Here is a 22,448-nt window from a genome sequence, read left to right as displayed (position 1 = left end):
GATGCACATCCTTCAATCTCCCAGGGGCGACCAGGCTGGGGTCCGCCCTCCTCCTTCCGCATTCCTAGGGTTCAGACAAGCTCTATGGACACGTGAGTTGTGCCTTTGTACAAGGGCCCATGTTTAGAAGGGCTGCACACTTGGTTTAATGCTCTGCTGTTACTATCTTGAAATTCCTAATAATGTTTATACAAGTGGACTGGCATTTTCATTTTGTGGTAGGCCCCACAAATGATGCAGCTAGAGTTTTGGAGCAAGCCCAGGAGGCAGCCAGCCTGGGAACCTGGAAGCCCGGGTGCTGGTCCTCACTCAGCCTTGGCTAGACGGATGAGCCCGAGCAAGTCCTAGTCCTAACTCTAGAACTCCATTTCCCCAAGAGAAAATCAGTCAACCAACACGGACTTGGGATATTAAACTAGTTTAATGAATTTGAATACTAAACATACTATCTGGAATTACCCAAAAGGCCAAGCTCAACAGGGATCTAAACAAAATGGAGATTATTGAAAGGTAAGGGACAGAAAAAAAAGGAGTCTTGTCAATGTTTGCCTGTTTGAACTCTGGCAAGAGCCCAGTGCAAGAAGTTTGGAGGAAGCAGAGCATGGCACCTCTCCTGAACTTCTGCATCCCTTCCCTAGGAGCCTAGAAGGCCAGGAGGACGGCATGGCCCAGGGAGCCATCACCCCTGTGGAAGGTAGGCCACCACTCCTCCATGGGCCAGGTCCCCCATGAACGGGCCTCTGTTCTGATACCATCTTGGCCTTTGCTAGGTTCCAGGGCAGGCTTGTGCTGGAGAGTACACCAGGGGGTCAGCTCCTCATGTGGTGCTAAGCAAGGCAGCCCCTCTCCACCTTCTCAAGTTCTGGAAGGACCCAGAATCTTCCCCAGGACATGACCACTTCCACAGACAGTTTCCCCAGACCCAAAGTGTGATGGGGCCATGTCTAGCCCCCATTCTTCAACTCCTTCTTACTGAACATTGTATTATCCATAAGCAGAAGCAGCAGCCCAGAGAAATACTCCCTGCTTCTTGGGACCTGCTGGTTGTCCTCACCCTAGAACCCTCCAGGACAGGGGCTGGCATCGCACTTCCTGATGCATGGCTCCCATGGGTCCCCTGAGGAGCCAGCTCCAGAAGTCAGGGCTGGGTATTGGCACAGCATGGGGGCTTCCTGGAGCAGAGACATATTTACTCTCTTTTCCACTTCCCCTTCAGTGGTTAGGACAGGGTTCTACACAATTAGGGTGGACAGAATCCCACTGGGTCTTGGGGCTCTCAGGGATGACTCTTCAGATACTACTGTATCTGAATTGGGCCTGCTGTATTCCAGCTTCTCAAGAAAAAGTAGGCCAGGCCAGCCCAAGAGCTCCTGTAAGGCCAAGGACTCTCTGCACATCTGTCTCACTAGTAAATCCCAGGTCCTAGCATGGTGTCTGACATTTAATGGTGCCCCTTAATATTGTTAACCAAGTGAATGAAGAAAGGATGAATGAATTCATTCTTCAATTTCGTTGAATGAAAGAATATATTAAATAATGAATGAAGCAGCACCTGGAAGCAACCAAAACATCCAAGAAGCTCTTCCTTGCTCTTATGCGGGTCACACATGACCAGAGTTCTTCTCATGCCTGTGGTTTGCTCTTTGGAGCTGGAACTGATACAGAATAAATGAGGAGGGGCGGTATGGCCCTTGCTCTGAGTCTGGGGAAAGGCCTCACAATCTTTCCAAGGGCTCAGGTCACAGTAGCCCAAACTCCCAGCACTCCACAGTGGAAGGCATCCTGGACCATCACTACCAAATGTCCGAGGCTCAGCTAAGGTGACTATGGCCCCGAGAGGGCAAGGAACTTACCCCAGGTCACACAGTGAGTTGATGGGGGAATTGGGACTAGAACCTAGAACCCCTGACTCCCTGCCCAGAGCTCCTTCCATTCCACCAGGGACCCTGCTATGCCAGAGCCAGACACTGTGAAACTAGACTTACCGTTGGTCAGCCAGACCTGCCTGGCCTGTGACCTGAGCCCTGGCTGCCCAGACCAGCGGCAGCCTGGCCACCTGCTGGCCAGAATGCTTGGAATTGCCAGGGAGGCGGTAGGTTAACAGTTTGTTTGGAATCAGGCAGCCTTGCACAACTGTGAGGCCTGCCGGAAGCCAAGCAGACCCCTCTCGTCCCCACCCCTGCTCTGGGGCCAGAGAACTGGTGGGCCGCGGGGCACACAGGGCCAAGGTATCAGATCAGGAGACACCCCCGGCCTGACTGTTTATGGTGGGGATAGCTCTCTAGGCTCTGTTATCAGACCTCCCTCGAGGAGGGATATCACAGCCTGCCGCTCAGGCAGCAATGGAGATGGCAGCCAGGGGGCTCTGGTCCCCCCAGTTACAGTCTTAGCCTGAGCTCCAGTCCCCCGCCCCGATAGTTCTCATATAGGCTCTCTCACTTGCTCCCTGCCACTTGGCCATCAGTATTGGATGGCTCCATTCTGCATACGTGGCAGCCGAGGCTCAGGTGGGTTCCGTACCTTATCAGAACTCTAATAGTGAGGCATCTAAATCCAGACTTTTCTGTCTTAGAAGACTTCTCTCCTTCCCCCAGATTTTGCAGCTGAGTGGCTCCCAACACTGTCCAGTTCTTATGGCAGCCTACCTTCCCAGAGCTATTTAGAACCCAGAACCAAAAGAAGAACCCAGAGCCACAGGGGGCCTGGGTGGCTCAGTCGGTTAAGTGTCTGCCTTCGACTCAGGTCATGATCCCAGGGTCAGGGATGGAGTGTCAGGGGCTCCCTGCTCAGCAGAGAGCCTGCTTCTCCCTCTCCCTCTGCCCTACGCCCCGCTCATGTATACACACTCTCTCTCAAATAAATAAATAAGATCTTAAAAAAAGAGAGAAAAGAAAAGAAAGAACCCACAGCCATGGAAAAGCCACAACAGCTGCTATTAATGGACAGTGTCAAGTTGGCAGACTGATCAGGTCACTCTCTCTTCAATCTGAAACCTTCCATCCTCTCCACCAGCTTCCCTACCCGGGGTGAGGCCCTGGCTCCCCATGCTCTACTATGACCTTGCCCCAAAGGCTTCTCCAACCCCAGCCCCCCACACTCTCTGCTTTGAACCTCATAATACAGCCCCTAGAAGTTGGCTTCGAAAGCATCCCTGGCCCTGCTATTTCCAGACTCCAGGTTTATGTTCGGTCTGTTGTCTCTGCCTGGACACCCCCAGCCCACTCCTCCCTTCTCACACTTTGAGATTCAGATAATAAATAAAATGTTATCTTCCTCATGAAGACATCCTTGTCTTCCACGTGCCCTCTGTGCCCCCTTAATTCCTTGGCATACTTATACCATGCTAGAGAGAGACGATCTGCTTCTGTGTGTGGTCATCTGTCTACACTGTCACCATGCACTACCAGGCGCTACCTCTGGATCTCAGTGCCTAGCCCTGTATGGAGAGTCTCATGGTTGTTCATTGAAGGCTTGTTGAATGAATGAATGGAATAGATCAATGCCCTGGGGAAGTGTGACTCCAAAGGTAAGGAGTGTCCAGGGGGCTGGGAAAGTGACTGGCCTGTTGGAAGAACCAGAAGAATCCCATACCACTCTGGAAATGCTGGCTTAAAACCAACAAGGTGAAATTTAACTAGGATAAATGAAAAATCTCCCTGACAGTATTCAAGAAGCCTGTGACCAGGTGGCCTGCAGCCCAGCCCAGAGGAATGGAAGGTCACCTCCTGTCCTCCCTGCAGGAGGGTCTGGATTCCCAGGACCAGACAGGGCGGGTGTAGTCTCCAGGAGCTCCTGGGACTCAGTCCAGCCCTCTCTCCCCCTCTGAGCAGCACAATATCTAAAGCTCCTGCCCCACAGGCAGGCCCGGAAGTCCATTCATTCTCCGAGGGAAGAGTGGAGACTTTAAATAAAGAAAGTTTATGTAACCTTGCAGAAGCATGCCACATGGCAGTGAGCCGCAAGGGGAGGGGAGGTTGTCATACTGTACAGCCTCCCTGTGTTCAACAAGGTCCTCAAGATGACTGAGCACTTCAGCACCAGGATTCTTGATCCAGGGACAGGTTGGAGAGAAATGTGCTGTCTGCAAAAGCATAATCAATATTTTAGTTTAATATTTGGAAAATGAAAACATATACCCTGTGGTTTCCAAAGGCCAACTGCAGGCAGGGTTCTTGGCTGGTGGCACTCTGTGGGGGAGAGTGGGGCAAAGCACAGGGCCACGGTTTAAACAAAGTTGGTCTGTGCTACTTGAGCAGTGTTTTTCAGGAAGATTGTTTATAAACAATTGGTGAGTTATTAATAATAACAGCTGTGGCACGTTGTTCCCTTCCTTAGCGCTGTACTCAGACAGCATTTTCATTTGCGTTCTTTTACTTTGCCTCATTTACTGCATTAAATATGCTTTGCTTTACACTCCTCTGCTCAAAACAAATCTTCTGTGTGTCTAATTCTCCTACCTTGCCAAGCACATGAAAACGCTTTGAGAGGGAAAACGCTTTGCAATAGTTAAACAGAAAATGCTTTGGGATCGTCTATAAAATTTTAGGCAATTCTTGCAACAAGACAGGAATAATTTAACCTAGTGGTGGTCAGAAACAAGGGAGAAACTTACTTCCTTGCAAGGCTTTCCTGAGGCTTCTTTGAAAACGGTCATGTACACCCTTTTATCCGGGAAATCCTTGGCATCAACCCACTGAACTCACCAGGCAGCATTACTGGTGTTTTCCACAATCCTTTTTTTAACCTGATGAGCCTTTTGAGGCAAGGTCCCGCAAGTATGGTCTTAAAACCGCTGCAGCAGGGGCTTATTGAAAGTGAAGATTCCTGGGCAGCCCCCAGCACCTTTGTGCTCCAAAGTCCCTGAGGAAGAGCCTGGGAATCGGCCTTTTCCACAAGTTTCCTGGGTGATTCTTCTGTGCACTCAAGTTTGAAAACCTCTGGACTAAAGCACGGTAGGTATTCAGGAAATGTTTGCAGAGTGAGCTGTTGGTAAATGAGTTTCGAGAAGTACAGAGCAAATAGAAGTGCCATCTGTGGAGTTGCTCAATGTTCTTCCCGGCCATGGCATTAGGCAATGTTGCCTCTGAGCCATTCACTGGACCTTCCTTGCCTGGGTACTGTGCTCCATCCCCAAGGGGCTTAGTCTGGTGCTGCTGGTGACTCTTCAAGTTGAAGCTTTCTCCGTGAGTGGTGAGGCTCCCCACTCTGTCCCTAGTAACTCCCGTAGATGAGTTCCCAGAGTGGATGGCTAAGGAATTTGGCAAACTTTCTCTCTCCACCGAACTCAAACTGCATTCTCTGCCTTCTATGATCAGATGGGCCAGTATCACTTTCTGTGGCCAATGATAGGTTCAGTTTCAGTGCAAAACACACACACACTTACCCCTGGGTGTCTATTAACCCCTAATTCTGGGTATAGACTATTCTATTCCTAGGTATAGGCTGATCCTTGACCTATGCACACATTCACTCCTAATCTTTTTTTAAAATTAATATATTTATTTAAGTAAGCTCTGTGCCTGATGTGAGACTTGAACTCATGACCCTGAGATCAAGAGTCATGCGACTCTTGTTCTACTGACTGAGAAGCCAGGTGCCCTTGGACTGACTCCTAATCCTAAGCATAAAGTGATCCTCAATCCTAAGTATAGAGCCTGGGTCCTGAATGCAGACTGAGTCCTAATTCTAAATACAGATCAACTTCCTACCTCTGGATATACACTTATCCCTGGTCCTAGGTGCAGACTGACTCCTAATCCTAGATGTAAACTGATCCCTAATCCTGGATTTTTGATACAGCCTGATCCTACCTAACCAGACTAAGCCCCCTAAATCCAGAAAACAGGCTGACTCACAACTCTGGTCAGAGCCAGATCCTCAACTCTGATCTCAGTCCCCAGAATGCTATCCACAGAGTGGTCCAACTCTGCATAGATTATCCTTAACCCTGACCACAGACTGACCTGCTGGGGCTGTTCTAGAAGTGTGGAAGGGAATTGGAAACGGATGTCCTGCCAGTAGAGCAAGAGAGCCATATCATATAAAAAAGGATGGGGTCTGGCCAGCCAGTGCTTTGACAGCTTGTGTCTTCCCTACCAGAGCCAAAGCCTTCGTGGGACCTGAGGGCGCTAGAACCTTGAGAATAAGCCAGACACCGATTCTCCACCTCCCACTATTCCTGCCTGTCTGCCCCTGACCTCGGGCCAGACCCGGCCCCCACCCCATCCCCTGGCTCACTGGGACAGGGTCAAACATGAAAGGGAAGATGACTGGCCCCGATACAGGTCCCGGGAATGTGCAGGTATTATTAGTGGACAGACTGCTACACGCTGTGGCCTGTCTGCTCCCAAGCCCTCCGCAGGATGGACCCCAGACCACAAGCAGAGGAAGCGAGCCCAGAGTACGGTACCAGCAGGGCCAAGTAGACTATCCAGATGGGTAACGGAGATCTGGCTTCTCCCCCCCTCACACAGCTAAGAGCTTCAGGTGTCCTGTAAACAGGTATGGAGGTGAAGGCTGTGGATAGGCTGGTGTCCAGTCCATAAGACTCGGCCGGCCCCTAAAGACTCCCCATTCTGCAGCAGGTTTGAAGGCAGTCAAGTCTTGAGCCTGGAGGAATGAGGATGGAGACTGCAGCTTGTGCGACCAGCTTTGAAAGCCACACATGCTGGCCATGAGAGGCATTTGGGTGAGGGGTGGCACAGCCCTCCCATTAGGTGACTTCTATTTGATGGGGGCATCAGAACCTCAGTCTTTAAGGACTCCCTAGCCTGAAGGAACGGACAGATGCTAACCTCAGCGGGCTCTCCGTCTAAAGGAAGACACAGAGGTCCTAATTCCAGCCAAAAAACAATCTTCTTCCCTCCCTAAAGTGAAGCTCTGTGTCCACAGTGCCACCGGCCAAGTCAGCGGGAAGACTGATGGGAGTTAGGGGCATAGACTGGTCTATCCCAGTGGCCTCCTTCGGGGTGATCCCCAGAGAGGAAGACTATCTCACTCCTCACACATACACCCACTCACTGCACACTGGCCTGGGAGCCCCGGCCCAGGAATGTCAGGGCTCAGACCATTTCCCTCTCTGCTGCCCAGTGGCCGGAAGCTTGTGCTCACTTTCCCCTGGGGAGTTGAGGACGGGTGGGGGGCAGGCACAAGCCTCCCAGGCATTCCTCCCGCATTCCTGGGGCCATGCCCTCCTTCCTCCCTGCCTCAGCCTGGCCATAAACTATTTCAGGCTTGCAAAATCTGGTCTGTTGTTCTCTTGTTCACAGCCCCTAGTGAGGCGGGGGCCTGGGTCCTGGCCAGGAAATCTGCAGCACCCCCAGAGCCCAGAGGGTTCTGGTCAACTGGGACAGAGGAAACTGGGTGACCTCTTAGGCCATCAACCACAGAGGGCTTGGGGAGCAGAGAAAGTAGAGCCTGGCTCACTTCTCGGGGCAGAGACCCAGAGCCCCACTCCCTGGAGACTTCACCCAGGGAAAATGGAGAAGTGGTTAGGAGGACAGGCCATCATGTGTTGGGGTGGGGGTTCAGATCATGTGTGTGGGCAAAGGGCATTCAGACAGATCATCTCTTATAAGGTTCACCTCCCTGCACCCCCAGAGTCGTGTCTTCAGCATCATTTTACAGATGAGAAAACTGAGCCTCCACCCAAAGCTCTTCTCTAGACTTGAGTAATGTCTCCCTATCTGACCATATGCACTGCAGGGGCTGGAACCTGGACTTCTTTCTCTCTGCCCCAGTCCCCACTCTCCAGGCCATACAAGCGTCAATAAACATCTGTGTCCTTCCTCCTAAACCCCTGCCTCGAACAGTCAGGGCCCAGGATCTCCACAGCACCAACTCTGACCTTCCAGAGTTCCCTAGGCAAGCTGATGCCTCCCACCTTCAGGCAGCTGGGGCCTGGCAGGAGGGACCTCTGTGGAACAGGGACCAGCTCAAACTCCTTTCTGTGTTATCAGTCTCCAGAATGGAGAGAGGTGGCCAGTGAATGAACAAATGAAGGCCATAATTCCTTGTTGTGCAACTGTGTGTTCTAGATGTTTATAACAAGGCAATGAATAAAATGGGGGGAAAAAATCTTGCCCCCATGGGGGGCTTCATTCTAGTGGGGGGAAGGGGCAGAAAATAAGCAACAAACTGTGTAATGTCAAGTACTGCTTTGGTGCAAAATAAAGCCAGAGGTGCTGTGGAAGGGTAGGCTAGGTGTACGTGAAGGATGTTCACCAAATAAGTGCTTTTGTGCATATTTAGTCAAAGAATGAATATGGAAGATGCTGGACCAGGTTCTGACCCCACACTGCACTCCTGACTATATAATCTTTTTTTTTTTTTTTTTAATTTATGATAGTCATCACAGAGAGAGAGAGGCAGAGACATAGGCAGAGGGAGAAGCAGGCTCCATGCAGGGAGCCCGACGTGGGATTCGATCCCGGGTCTCCAGGATCGCGCCCCGAGCCAAAGGCAGGCGCCAAACCGCTGCGCCACCCAGGGATCCCCTGACTATATAATCTTAAGCAAGTTATGCTTCCTGTCTGGACCTCAGTATCCTAGTCTGTAAAGTAAGACAGTTGGACTAGAAGGCCATCAAGGTCTGACTTCAGCTTTGACCTTCACGGACTCCAACACATTACACCTCTGCAAATGCAATGGGGAAATTATAGGCAGTTTATTTATTTATTTTTTAATTTTTATTTATTTATTTTATGATAGTCACAGAGAGAGAGAGAGAGAGAGAGAGGCAGAGACACAGGCAGAGGGAGAAGCAGGCTCCATGCACCGGGAGCCCGACGTGGGATTCGATCCCGGGTCTCCAGGATCGCGCCCTGGGCCAAAGGCAGGCGCCAAACCGCTGTGCCACCCAGGGATCCCTTATAGGCAGTTTAGAAGCAGTTCTGAGGGAGACCCTTCTGTGCCCTAGCAATTCCCCAGGCACCAGTGTTTCTGTTGATGTCACAAAATCTGCATGTTGGGGAGTGGATTTGCATCCTAGGTCACCAAGCTCCCAAGTGGCATGTGATGCAAATGTTGATAATCAGCACAAATAACTAGACTCCTACCATTCAGGCTTCTTCCCAGAGCAAGGGGAGGCAGGGTCACTTTGGGCTGCAAGGAAGGTGGAATTTGCAGGAGGCCTGGGGACTGGCCTTACCTCCTTTCCCCTGTCCTGGTGCCCTCAAGCCCACTTTCCAACCCCTAGTCAGACATCCCCACTGGACTGCTGTACAAATGCCCACAGGGACCCCTTCAGGACCAACTCCCAAGTCCTGACTTCTGAGGACCAAGGGTGGAGGACAAGCTCACTTAAGCCCTGAAGATGAGCCGCCCAACCTGGAGACAGCCCTGCCCTGCCCCATCAGCTCTTAAGGCAGCAGCTTTCAGGCTTTGTCACAGCCTGGGGGGTCCTGCAGCACCGCCCTCTCCAGGCACCCCCCTGCCACCATGCCAGGTGAATCCTAGGGGCTCAAACCTCTAATGCGTCCCAAGATCAGTAAACATTGTGACTTCCCCTCGCTGGGGCTACCTGGCCAGGATTTGTGATTCTCAATCTCCTCTCTTTCTCTCTCTCTCTCTCTCTCTCTCTCTCTCTCTCTCTCACACACACACACACACACACACACTCATCCAGAGTCTTATACATGCTCTCTCATGCACAGCAGTACACACAAACACACGCTAAGTGCACAGAAAACTCCCACCCAGGACTAATAATTTGTGGAGGAAAGAAAACTAACGCTCATAAGGAGCTTTACTTCTGCCTATCTTGCTGAATCCTGCCCTCACCCTCGCAGCGGTATTTGGGCACTCCTATTTCACAGAGGAGAAAACAGAGGTGCCCAAGGACACTCCCCTTCAAGTGAGTGGCAGGCCCAGGAGTCAGCCCGGTTCTGTCCAACTCCTGCCCCAAGGGCCCACTGCTCCTCACTTCCACACCCACGTGCAATTGGAGGTGCTGTTGCAAACACAGCTCAGAGCCGGGAGTCTGAGGACTGAGGTGCTGAGCCTGGTTCTGCTGCTGCCTGTCCAGGGGACCCTAGACACAACTCTTCCCCTCCCGAGGCCTCAGTGTCCTCATCTGGGAAATGGGAGTCATAAAACCTCTCTTCTTTGCATGGGAATGAACCGGATGGTCCTGCTGATTTCCGCGTCTGGGGTTCTCTCTGACTCCAGGTGCGAGCCTCAGGCCGCCCAAGGTTGCACACCTACTCCATGAAGCTGGCCAGAGCCTCCTGAGATGGCCTCTTGCCTTGCCTTCCCTTTGGGGTGTGGGGGGGTCGGAGGAGACCATGCCAGGCAGGGCCCTTTCTTCCATTGGCCCCTGAGCACAACCCCCACTAGTGCTGACTTATAGGTTTACCTCCTGCTGACATCAGCACCCATCTGTTTGTGGTGGGAAAAGAGGCCTCCTGGGGAAACAGGTTTGCTAAATCTCAGCCAGGAAGGACCTCCCAGCTGCACGGTTGGAGCAGGTTCGGTAAATACCCCGAGCAGGCACCTCTGGAGAGAGAGTGGGTAATCCGAAAGCAATGCCTCCTCCAGGCGACCCTCCCCTCTCCCCAGCCACCTCAAGCCATGATCAAATTTCCATCCCTGGCTTTGGATCTTCCAGCTGGTTCCCTGAGCCATTCAGCCTTTCATCCCAATAACCACCCTTCCTCAAACACCCCATCTCCTACTGCCACCCCCCACCACCACTGTTACCATTCTCTGTTATGTCCAACCATTGAAACTGCACCATCCTCACTCCTCCCCCACCCTCATCCTCACCCCTGCCACCAGCCGCCCAAACCCAAAGCTCACTATCTAATCCATAACCGGTCTCACTCCCTGTCTGAATTCTTTACTGAGCGATAAACTTTGGCTGGAATGAAATTCCTAACACAAATCTGGGTCCCCACAATAATTCCAGGAGGCAGCAGCATCCTGGATGCTACTCGGTTGGTGTCTGTTCGAGCAGAGCTTATGCATATGACCATGTGCACACACTCAGAGGAGGTAGACACTTCCCTTACTTAATACCCCTCTGTCCCGGGGTGAGCTGAGGGGGCCCAGCTGACACAGCACCATCCTTAATCCCCCTGAGCAAGCACTAAGCAGTGCGCCTGGTTGGTTAAGCACACATATTCCAGGTGCTGAAGAACAATTAAAAGTGATCACAGTGGATCATCTTCCCTGATCAATCTTACCTGTCTTAAGCTCACATAAGCCTATAAAGGAATCTCTTTCCAAATCTGTCATTTCTGACAGCAGATATGCTAGATTTCTTCTTGTTGAGCCTGCTGGGGTTGATGGAGTTCACACCCCGGGTAACAGAAGAGCTTGCCTTAGCCCTCGATTCAACTGATGTGTCTACCATTTGGCTAGAAAGTATTGGGGAAAATCTCACTAAACATCCAGTATTTAAAATTTTAAGAAGGGGAGCTACACCACCTCACTTTGGGGTTTAAAGTCTGAGGTGGAATAAAAGAAAAAAAGACTCAGTGTTGGAATTCTGAATCTGCCATTTAACTGTTATGCCTCAGTTTCCTCATCTGTAAAATGGGAATGAGAAGATCTGCCTCATAGGACTGGCTTGGAGGTTGAGTGTGTTAAAGAACCTTTTTTTAGGCCTGGCCTGACCGCAAGATTGAACTAGACAATCATTCTAGCACACTGCCAGAAAAGCTGCACTTACTATCTTGTCTGACCCATGTAATTTTGAGTTCTTTTTCACAGGGGTTACTTCCAAAATCAAAACTAAGTTTATCACTGACACTGCAGTTAAAATAGGATAGTGAGTTCTCATGATCTCTTTTATGAAACCACTTACTAATTTTTATACTCAGGTACTCCAGCTTTGATCGGTTTTTGTCCTTACGATACGCTGGCCACAAGACATTGTATCTGCCCCCTTCCTGTGGAAGTCTTGCCATGCCTTTTGTCCAGAGGCAAGTCCAGTGTGAGTTTCCGACCATCACTATCATGGTCACCAAAATCCCAATGTTTCTTGGGACTTGTGCAGAGAAGGAAACAGATACCTCTCCCTGCCCTCCCCCAGCTCCCATCAGGCAGGAGGAGGGTTTAAGCTGAGACCCTGGAGGAGAGATCAAAGCTTTAGAGCAGAAATTTTCTTTTTCTTTTTTTCTTTTTAAGATTTAGCGGCACCAATCTCATACCACCACCCTGTCCACTCTTCTCCCTCCCTGTGTGCCTGATGCTGCACCAGGCCTGGAACTACAGTGGTTGAGCACCTGCCTTTGGCTCAGGTGGTAATCCTGGGGTCCTGGGGTCAAGTCCTGCACCAGGCTCCCCGTGAGAAGCCTGCTTCTCCCTCTGCCTGTGTCTCTGCCTCTTTCTAAGTGTCTCTCATGAATACACAAATTTTTAAAAAATCTTTAAAAGATTTATTTATAAGAGAGAGAGAGAGAGAGCTCACAAGCAGAGGAGAGGCAAAAAGGAGAGGCAGAGAAAGAATCCTCTAAGCTGAGTGTGGAGCCTGACACAGGGCTTGATCTCATGACCCTGAGAGATGAGCTGAAATCCAGAGTTGGATGCTTGACCTACTGAGCGACTTGGGTGCTACAGAAGTAATTTTCAAAGACTGGTCGCTGGCCCAGCAATATGAGCATCACCTGGGAACTTGCTAGACATGCAAAAAAATTCTCAGGCCTGACCCTCCTATGCTGAATGGGGAATTCATTTCTGCACTTGAGCAGGCATCGCTCAATGATGAGAACCACTGCATTCGAGGACCTCCAGCACAACAGTGGAGCTACTAAGGCACATTCAGATCCGGGGACAAGGAGGGAGGTGGGAGGAATCACTGGCCCAGGCCCGGGAGCCCACACCCTCAGCACTCCCAGAAGCATGCAAAGAGAGCAGCCGAGAGTCTGGAGAGAAGTTAGGAACCGTGGGAATTACGGGGTAAGAGGGTGATGAGAGGAAAGCACTGTGCCTGGCTGCTGCTCTGGCCTCTCACCAGCTGGGGGGTCCCGGCCACCTCTCACAGTGTCCTTAGCCTCTGTTGGCAGGAGCCTCCTCATTCCCCAGCCTCACTAAGAACTCGTTAGTGATCCTGGCATTCCCAGCTGTGGTTTGGCATCAGAATCTGGCAACCCTCAGCCCGGGCCCGGGGTCATTCCTAATAGGGACCTCCCTAGGCTTTGACTGTAGAAGGCCCCCCCATACCACCACCCTGTCCACTCTTCTCCCTCCCTGTGTGCCTGATGCTGCACCAGGCCTGGAACTACAGCAAAAGGATACAAAAGCCATGATTTCCCTCAAAGAGCCCACCTGGCACCGAGGGCCACTGTTTCCCCAGTCCTAAATCGTGTGCCAGGATGTGCTGAGCTCTTTGTGAACTTTGTAAGACTTAATAAGACAGTCAGCCATGAAAGAGATACCAATCCGGGGCAGTGAACTGTGGACACTAGCAGAGGGCGGCCGGCCAGGTATGCAGAGTTCAGAGAGATAGCTGAGCACAAGGCAGTCGGAAATTTTCTGAGTAGAGAGGAGGCCCAGTGCTGATTTGGATGGGACCTGTGGAGGCAACAGGAATATTGCCTTCTCTGTCTCTAACTCTCTTTGTCTCTGCCTCTCTCCACCTTTTCCTCTTCCCATAAATAGACCACTCCATAAATGGGCAAGGACAGATTGTGATCCTGTTATTAAAACACTATGGGGACTGGACCCTTGGGTGGCTCAGTAGTTGAGCATCTGCCTTTGGCTCAGGTCGTGGTCCTGGGGTCCTGGGATCAAGTCCTATAGCAAGCTCCCTCCCTCTGCCTGTGTCTCTGCCTCTTTTCTCTGTGTCTCTCATGAATAAATAAATAAAATCTTTATTTAAAAAAACCCAAATGGGGACAATTAACAGGAGAATGGATAAACAAATTGTGGTATATCCACACAATAAACTACTACTCAGCAAGAGGAAGGAGCTAGTGCCCCTATTTAAACCACCTGAACTTGAAATGTATAAACGTGATGCTGTGTGAATTTTGCCTTCCTGAAGAAGCATGACAAAAAAAAGAAGAGAGTTGACGGATGGATAGATGATTAGACACATGGGGGAAAAAATGATCATCCTGAATGTCGATTACGTGATTAGATCTTGCGATCGTGTTGATATGGGTCCTCACGGCACAATTGTTTCAGCTTTCTCTGTATGTTAGGAAGTTTTCACAATAAAATGTTGGGGGCAAAGCGGGAAGGTGATCAAAAGATCTGTGGTTTGGAAAGGTCATTTTGACCACCAGAACAGTAAATGGAAACCACTGACAGTGGTGTGGGTGGGGACGAGGAGGAGCTGTTCAGAGCTCTGATGCTCCACCACTGGAAAAGCACTTGCGAAAATGGCCCTGTCTACCCTCTGGCACAGTGATTCCTGCCCTCCGTACCTAAAAAGCCTGGACACTTGTATACTACAAGGCATAGATAAGAATGTTTACAGCAGCATTATTCACAGTAGCCCTGAACTGGGAACGGCCCAATGACTGTCAGTGGAATGGATTAAACATTGTATATTCACACTACGGGATACTACAGAGCAATGAGAGTAAACGAACTGCTACACACACAACACAGTGAATTCACAACGCCGAGCAAGGGGCATCAGACACAATCGAGTACATGCGATGTGATGCCATGTATGTAATGTGCCAAAGTCATGCCATGCGAATTGTCAGGAATAGAAAACAGAAGAGTGCCTGCTTTTGATGGGGGTGACAACTGGGGAGGGAGATTGAGCAAGAGTTGTGGGAAGCTGGCAGGGCGCTATTTCTTGATCTGGATGATTAATTGCATGTAAAACTCATGAGATGCACATTACAACATCCTCAAGCTATGAACTTATGATTTGTGCACCTTTCTTTGTGTGTGTTGCAATTAGATAAAAATAAAGTGCGTTAAGCAAGTGGAAAAAAACGAAACCTATTTGACCTTCATTCAAGGGCACCCTCACCTCAAACCTGATCCCCTAGGGGCTTCTGGAGATGCAGCCAATTTGTTTCCACCACTCTGAGCAGCTGGGATGGACTCTACACCAGATCTAGCGTAGACAAAGTCCTTGGCATTTGTCAGATCTGTAAGGTCATCGGAGGGGAAAGAGGCGTCGGAGGCTTTGATGCCAGAGTAGGCCAGGGAGCCCACAAAAGTCCTAGAAAGTTTGGCACGCCAGCCTAAATCAGAGTGAATCATAAGGGAGCGCTCCAGCCCGGGGCTTGCGAGATCGGAGTACGTGGAGGCTGTGGGTGAGAACAGTTTCAAGTCAGTAAGAGATGCAGCAGGCCTGCTCTCCCACCCTAAGCCCCCATCCTCAAACAATCCTCTGCCTGTATTAATCCTCTAAAAGGGCTTCAATAAAAATCTACTAAAATGAATTCAGCAGAGACTCTTTTGTAAAGGAATATTCACCCTTCTAATATATTTAGTGTTGGTGAGGTTTCAGTGTTCAGATGATAGGTTACTCAATGCAGGGTCTGCTTTTTTATATTTTATTTATTTTTTTATAATTGACTCCAATTTTCCATGAAGAGAAGGAAGAGAGCTAAGTTTATTTTTTATTTTCTTCATTTTAAAATTTATTCATGAGAGACACGCAGAGAGAGGCAGAGACAGAGGGAGAAGCAGGCTCCTAGCAGGGAACCTGATGCGGGACTCAAGCCCCGGTCCCGGTCCCGGGGATCATGCACTGAGCTGAAGGCAGATGCTTAACCACCGCGGAGCCACCCAGGCATCCCGAGAGCTTGGTTTATAGGTGATCCACAGCAGGAAGTCTAACTCCAGGTCGAATAATCAGGCCTCCCCATTATGACAGCTAATTGTATACTGGCATTGTCTGTGTGCCTTCATATGTATGATAAAATGTTAAAAATGTAATTAGAAATCGCAAATCCCTGGCTCAGACATGAAATGGTGACAACAAGCACAATCTTGAGTATTATCAGATTTAACCAACAGTTGTGCTGTGCTAACAGGCCCAGAAAAACCAGCCACCAACAACGTATAAACACGTGGTGAGCACCATACGTTTAATAAAAATGTATAGAATGGGTGCACATGTCTGGGTCTTGCCAGAGCCAGCTTGAGGCTTCTGCAAGCTGGAGACCATTCTAGCCCCATCGTGGGCGGGCTTCTCCCAGCAAATACCCTCATAGACTTGGGTGGGTATGTGGGGAGGGGGGTCGAAGGCCAAGCAATCCCCCAAGAAGCTCCATAAGTTTGCTGTGCCCCGTAAATTTGAGAAATGCTGTGTTCCAGCGAAACACAATTGTGTTGGCAAGGCTATGGGGGAACGGGCTCAAACACAGCATTGTGGCTATGAGGTGAGGACCCCCTAGAAGGGACAACCTGGCAGCGTCTTTCCAGATTAAAAATGCACGTAGCCTCTGACCCAGCAACTCCAGTCCCTGGCATCTTCCCTACAGATACATTCCCACAAGTACCAAGTGATGTGCAGACAAGGATATTTGTGTGTGGCATTGTTTATAATAATAAAAGCCCGGAACCAGCCCGGCTCTCTCAAAGCAGGGGTCTGGCCAAATTATCTTGGGAGCAGTGGCTAGTGTTTATTGAGTGCTTACTGCATGCCAGGCAGTGACCTATACCCTTTACAAGTATTATCTCATTGAATCTTCAGAAAATGCTTTGAGCCAGACGCCGTTAATAACCCGTCTTCAAGTAAGGAAACTGAGTCACTAAGAGATTAACTCACTGGCTCGACATTAAACAACTGGTTTGTGGTAGGGATCTAAACTCCAAAGTCTATGCTCTCTTCTCTCTCTTCATGATACAGTATCTTCCCAATGAAAATTTGAATCACCAGTTCAGTGGAATACCCTGGAGCCATAAAAAAAGACAAGACAGCTCTATGTGTACTCCCATCACGTGGTTTCCAAATATGTTAAGTGGGAGCCAAAATGCAGAGCAGTGTGGGGGAATGCCACCATTTATATGGGAGAAAAAAAGAGTTTATAAATGTATTTTGGACTATCTTTAGAAAGATGTACAGGAAAACTGGTTAACTCAGGGGCCTCCAAGAAAGGGAACTAAGTAGTGACTGGAGAAAAGGATGGAAGAGAGATTCACATTTCTGTTTTGAATTTGGCTATAGCTTTTTATTTTATTTTGAAGTAAACTCAAATTTATAGAAAAGTCGAAAAGAACTGCCCATAGTCTTCACCTAGATTCACCAATTATTACTTGAATATTCTGTACTTGAATTTTCTGTCTTGCCATGTCCATACCCTACCTCTTTTTTTTTTTTTAAGATTTATTTATTTATTCATGAGAGACACAGAGAGAGGGAGGCAGAGACACAGGCAGAGGGAGAAGCAGGCTCCCTACAGGGAGCCCAATGTGGGACTCATCCTGGGACTCCAGGATCATGCCCTGAGCCAAAGGCAGATGCTCAATGGCTGAGCCACCCAGGTGTTCCTTTACCGTACTTCTTTGAAATAAAAATCAACAAGACCAAGTTAGACACACATTTCCTACCTCAGAAATTCTAGAGAGTATAAGATGCTAGGTGTCCAATCTCTTAAAAGGAAGCCAACTGCATAGCATTTTCAGGAAGTCAACCTTGAAACACTCATTCTCTGGAACAGATGCTTCCTCATCCAGAAGAATGTGGCTGAGCCTAGGATTATAGAGAAGGGGCATAAGGAAGCTTCCAGAACTGCGGAGCTGAGGCCAGAAGCAGCTGTGCCTTACTCTGGGATTGGGCAGGACAGGGCAGAGGCAGGGAAGGACCACAGCAGGTGGGGACGAAATGAAGGTATGCCAGGTGTCCAGGCAATGCCCCTTTTATCACCTGCTCAGGCTCTGGTGCTACTGAGTTCAGCGCCTGAGGTGGACTGGGTCCTTTACTCTGTGAGCCAGATACCAGGGGGGAAACCCAGGTCTAAATACAGGGAGGGCAGAGGTGAGTTTCTTGCCACCTTTAAAGGTATTGCTTCCCCTGAGCACTTGCTACTTAATCCCAGAGGCTGTCACTTGCCTCCTTCCCAGCCTAGTCACTGGGGCTCTACTACCCTATAATCATCTGCCCTGATTTTTCCAGAGCTTTTCAAGGGTCATCAGCCTGTTTCATGTGTGCGTCATTCTTTCCTGCCCTCACCCTCACCTGGGATTTTTGTGAAGCCACGGCTGTGTCTCCAGTTCAGACTGGGGCTCCCTGAGGGCATGTCTGTATCTTCCCTTCAGACTGGGATTCTTGAAGGCAGGGCTGTGTCTCCCCTCAAACTGGGATTCTTGAGGACGGGGCTGTGTCTCCTCCCTCAGACTGGGGCTCCCTGAGGGCAGGACTGTGTCTCGCCCTCAGACTAGGGTTCTTCAAGTCAGAAACCTTGGAGAGCCATAGACTGGACACTGTCCCCCTCCTCTGTCCAACCCTTTTGGTCCCAAAGCCAAGGCTCTGTGCAGGCCCCATTTCACACACCTCCATGTACCGCCTGAGGCCCTTCGCTTGCCTGAAAGGTCTGGAGCTGACACTAGCAGGCCAGTGGCAGGGCTGTTGCATAACAGCGGCCAGGCCGCAGGTTTCCGATGATTCAGCACTATGGCTGCATAAGACTTCTGTGTGGCTGGACGCAAGACAGGGATCCTCAGAATCAAGGGACAGGAGGCCCAAGGAGTCTGGCTCACCTGGGACTCTACACAGTAGCCCTGACACACTGGGGAGGGGACACGCTTCCTGGGCCCCTCCGGCTGCCCTGGGCCTGAGTATAGGTACCTGGGTCTGGATAGGGGTTCCAGGCTGGCATTGGGCCAGGAGAGTCATCTTGCCATTGAGAGCCCATTACTGGGGCTGTAAACCCCTCCAGCAGGGTGTGGCCCAGGAGAAGAGGGGCCTGGTGGCCAGCAAAGGAACCCCAAGGGCCAGCCTGGGCCTGGGGGGCCAGCTTGGCAGTTCTTTTTCAAACCACTAGATGTCACTTCCATTTCAAAGACCCACTGGTTGGAATTTCCCCAGTCAGGTGCCCCCATCCAACTCCTCTCAGAGTCTTAAAGGCACACAGCCCATAGGAGAAAATTCTACTTTCTCCTGAGGCCCTAAATGCTGGACACCTGGCCAGGAGCGGCCTCCAAGGCTGAGCTGAAGCTTCCAGGAGTTCCATGACATCCCATCCCACACTTGCAGAGAGCCAGAAGGGGCAGAAGGCTGTCTCCTCATCCCTCACCCACCCTACAGGTTATTATGGAGATGGTATTTCCTGAAACCAAAAATAAAACTAAGGAGAGTCTATTTAGGAGGAACAATACTTGAAACAGGGGATACATGCCCCCCAAAGATCCTACTCAGGGCCAAGAGATTCTGGATTCACCAGGGCTGTGTCGTCCATTGCCCTGGCTTCAGACTATCAATATACTGGCCATGAATTTCTGGTGAGGAGCGATCTGAAGGGAGGTTAGAGGGACCCTGCTTTTCTCCACACACACCCCCAAAACTCAATTGACATCTCTTGGTTGACTGGTGCCTATTGTAACAACTTACAATGTGCTTTATTCCACTGCAGCTCCCCAACAAGGTTAATATAATCTTAACTCCATTTCTCAGATGGAGAAACAGAAGAGTGGAGAAGGTTAAGAGAGAAAGAAAGCTCTTCCTGGCATCTCTTGGGGCTCTGTCTCCACCTCCCTCTGTCAGACCCCCACTGGGAAGGGGCCTGAGGCCAGCTGGTGGGTTCTACCCACACCTCAGGTGGCTGCTTAAAGACTCATTCTCTTTAGCTCATTAATTAGCATGGGCTTTTACCCAGTGGTTTCCAAACTTGGTTGCCCATTAGAATCACCTGGGGAGATTTTAAGACTCCCACTCCAGTGAATTCAAAACATGGGAGGGCTGGAATGAGGGCTGCCCTCAGAACGATTTTAAAGATGTCCAAGGAGTAGCTGAGTTTGGGGAGTACTGCTTTAACCACCTCACCCCCAGCCAACCGCGTGACCACTGTGGATTTACCCATAGGCCCGTGGGGGTGCAGAGTGTGGGCTGTGGCACAATTAATGACGACTGAGCTTATATTTTATAAGAGGATGCTCAGTAACAGACCTTACCCTCTCGGCAGGCAGATAGTGTTCTATAGAGGGGGAAAGAAGCGCAGAGAAGTGAGGCCACTTGCCCCCTACCCCCACCCCAGGGCTCGGCTCCTAAGTTAGCAGAAGGAGGCCTAAAACCCAAGTCTTTAGGGCTCTCTCACACATTCTGGGCTCCTCCGGAGTTCTCTAAACAGAGGCACTGGGCTCCGAGGATAATGCCTCTGACACAAGGTCAGCGTCTTCCAGAGCTGTTAGTTTAACACAAAGAAAACAGTTCCCAGTCAGTATCTGACCCCTCACCCTGGCCACTGATCCACAGCCAGTCATAACCACCACTGACCCTTTATCTCAACCACAGGCTCACTCCATCCTGGACACAGCTTGATCCCTAACCCTGGCCACCACCGACCCCTAATTGAGACCACAGGCTGTCCTGACACTGGCCACTGTGCCACTCATGTTCAGCGCTGGTCAGAACATGGAGTGCCCGGGGCACCCCAACACAACAGCAAGACCTAGCTCTGCATCATAGTATCATCACTAATGATAATAAAATCAACACATGGAGGCCTATGTACCAGACAGGAGCCATTTTTGTGTGCATGATTTCTTAAAAGGATCTGGAATATGATTCTGTTAGCCATCAGGTCAGGTGTAAAGGCTTCCCCAAAGCTCAAAAACCTGCAAAGAATCCTCCCATCTCCCACCTTTTCTCCTCCACGTACCCAAGGCTCATCAAACACACACACGTGTGCATGCACACACACCATCATACTCAAGTATCTCCTTGCTCCTGCTGTCCCCAGGCTGGAATGCCCTCCTCCTCCCAGGATCCCCCCACAAGGCCTTGTCCCCCCAGGAAACCTACAAGGCCCATAGAGTCCCTTGATGTCCATGCTCACTGACCCCCTTCAGAAAGTGTCACCAGGCCCAAGAGAGCAGATAGCACCCAGCTGAAGCACCTTCACCCAGTAAGGAGGTTAGGCCTGCACAGCCATGGAAATGAAGGTCTGATGGCAGTGGGGACACTTGTCTACACATGCACTCACATATGCACACATTCACCAAGTATGTTTATAGAGTTCTGAGCAATTGTAAACTTGGCTAGCTCTGGCTGCCCCCAGGAGAGGGAAAACCATAAACACCTCCTGCTCCAGCCAGTTCCTCCAACAAGGCAAGTCACTCCCAGGATTCGGACACTTCACCATCTCAGGGAACGGGCTGTGCCCATCCATTTTCTGTTCGGTGAATGACACCTCGTCTCCTGTCCCCACCACAGGGGAAGGGCTCCCTCCCAGGATTCTGCTGGTGGTCCTCCTGAGCCTTTGCCCCAGCTAGTCCTGCCCTTGGGAATGCCTCATCCCTCTCTTCTTCCATGAAATCTTACCGCCCCGAAAGGCTCATGTTAAAGTCTTACCTCCTCTAAGATACCTCCACTGATCTCTATCACACTAAACACTTTCCAGAAGGGGCTTTGGGACCAAAAAAAAAAAAAAAAATCTGTGGAATAAGGCCTAATATTTCACTATTAGAAACCCATTCCTTTGGCTTAAGAATTGCTCTCTCCTCAGGAAAGATCCCTGAGTATTTATTGTAGATGTACCCCCATCAGAAGCAGTCAGTACTTGGGCAGGCACCAGCTTAGAGCACGTATTCGTGCTCAAACCTTGTCACTACCCATTTGGGGGGATCATGGCCTCTCTAAATGCACAGTGAGGGGGTAGGCCCGCAAATCTCCAAGGTCCCTCAGCTCCAGTAGATAGTAACTTCTTCCAACTGCAATTTTTTACTGGGAAATTATACACTTGCCCTTGACACTTTGAAATGTCGCCATAACTTTAAAGGGGAAGAGAAATCCTACTAAGTCCAGTCAAAAGCAGGAGACAATTAGGTTAGCTCTAAGGGAGCATCCCAGACTGTATCGTTACAAGGCTTGGGGAATTGTAAAGCAAAACAACAGTATGTCTCCTCTGGAAATATTTAAAATGCAAGAAAGATGAGTCTGACTTTACTGGGTATGGTCCTTTTATTATTACTATTAAAAAGAGAGAGTGTGTGACCTCTCTTCGAGCAAGGAAGGGGGGGCAGGCATTGATGGAGTTTCCAGTGCTGAATGATAGAGAGCTGAATGCACCCAGGGCCTCACCCCCACCTCTTCCATTGTCCCCCGTTCTCCTTAATGAAGGCTCAAACCAGAGCAGCCAATGAGGCTTGGAAAATCCGCCTGTTGTGTGAGGGGATTTTCCATAAATCTCCCTCATTCAGGCGGCGGCGACAGCCCCGTGCCCTGTGGAGGGAGGGCTGCCCAGCTCCTGGGGACCCTCGTTAAGAACAGGTGCCTTCTGGCCAGCTCCCTGCTCCTCTGGGTCCCTCAGCTGCCTGGGGGGTTTGGAGTGGGGGAAGAAAGCCCCCAGCCTCCTCGGAGCCTCCTCCGAAGA

General features: G+C 50.2%; 1 long non-coding RNA gene across 2 annotated transcripts in view; it reads right to left on the bottom strand.

Annotated features, from left to right (window-relative positions):
* Nucleotides 1-454: 454 nt before the first annotated feature.
* The window catches only part of LOC102154853, a 34,348-nt gene continuing 12,354 nt past the window's right edge, over nt 455-22,448 (bottom strand). The window contains exons 2-5 of one of the 2 annotated variants that reach the window (XR_005367752.1): nt 20,172-20,258; nt 17,470-17,611; nt 14,936-15,218; nt 455-4,081 (exon numbers count right to left, since the gene is read on the bottom strand). This is a non-coding gene — a long non-coding RNA (uncharacterized LOC102154853). Of the gene's footprint in view, nt 4,082-14,596; nt 15,219-17,469; nt 17,612-20,171; nt 20,259-22,448 lie in introns of those variants that run through there. The other variant, XR_005367751.1, reaches the window with a different exon arrangement.

Source organism: Canis lupus, chromosome 12 (genome assembly GCF_011100685.1).
Source record: "Canis lupus familiaris isolate Mischka breed German Shepherd chromosome 12, alternate assembly UU_Cfam_GSD_1.0, whole genome shotgun sequence".
In the NCBI taxonomy this organism is placed as follows: Eukaryota; Metazoa; Chordata; class Mammalia; order Carnivora; family Canidae; genus Canis; species Canis lupus.
This window is presented reverse-complemented; position numbering and strand designations above follow the sequence as displayed.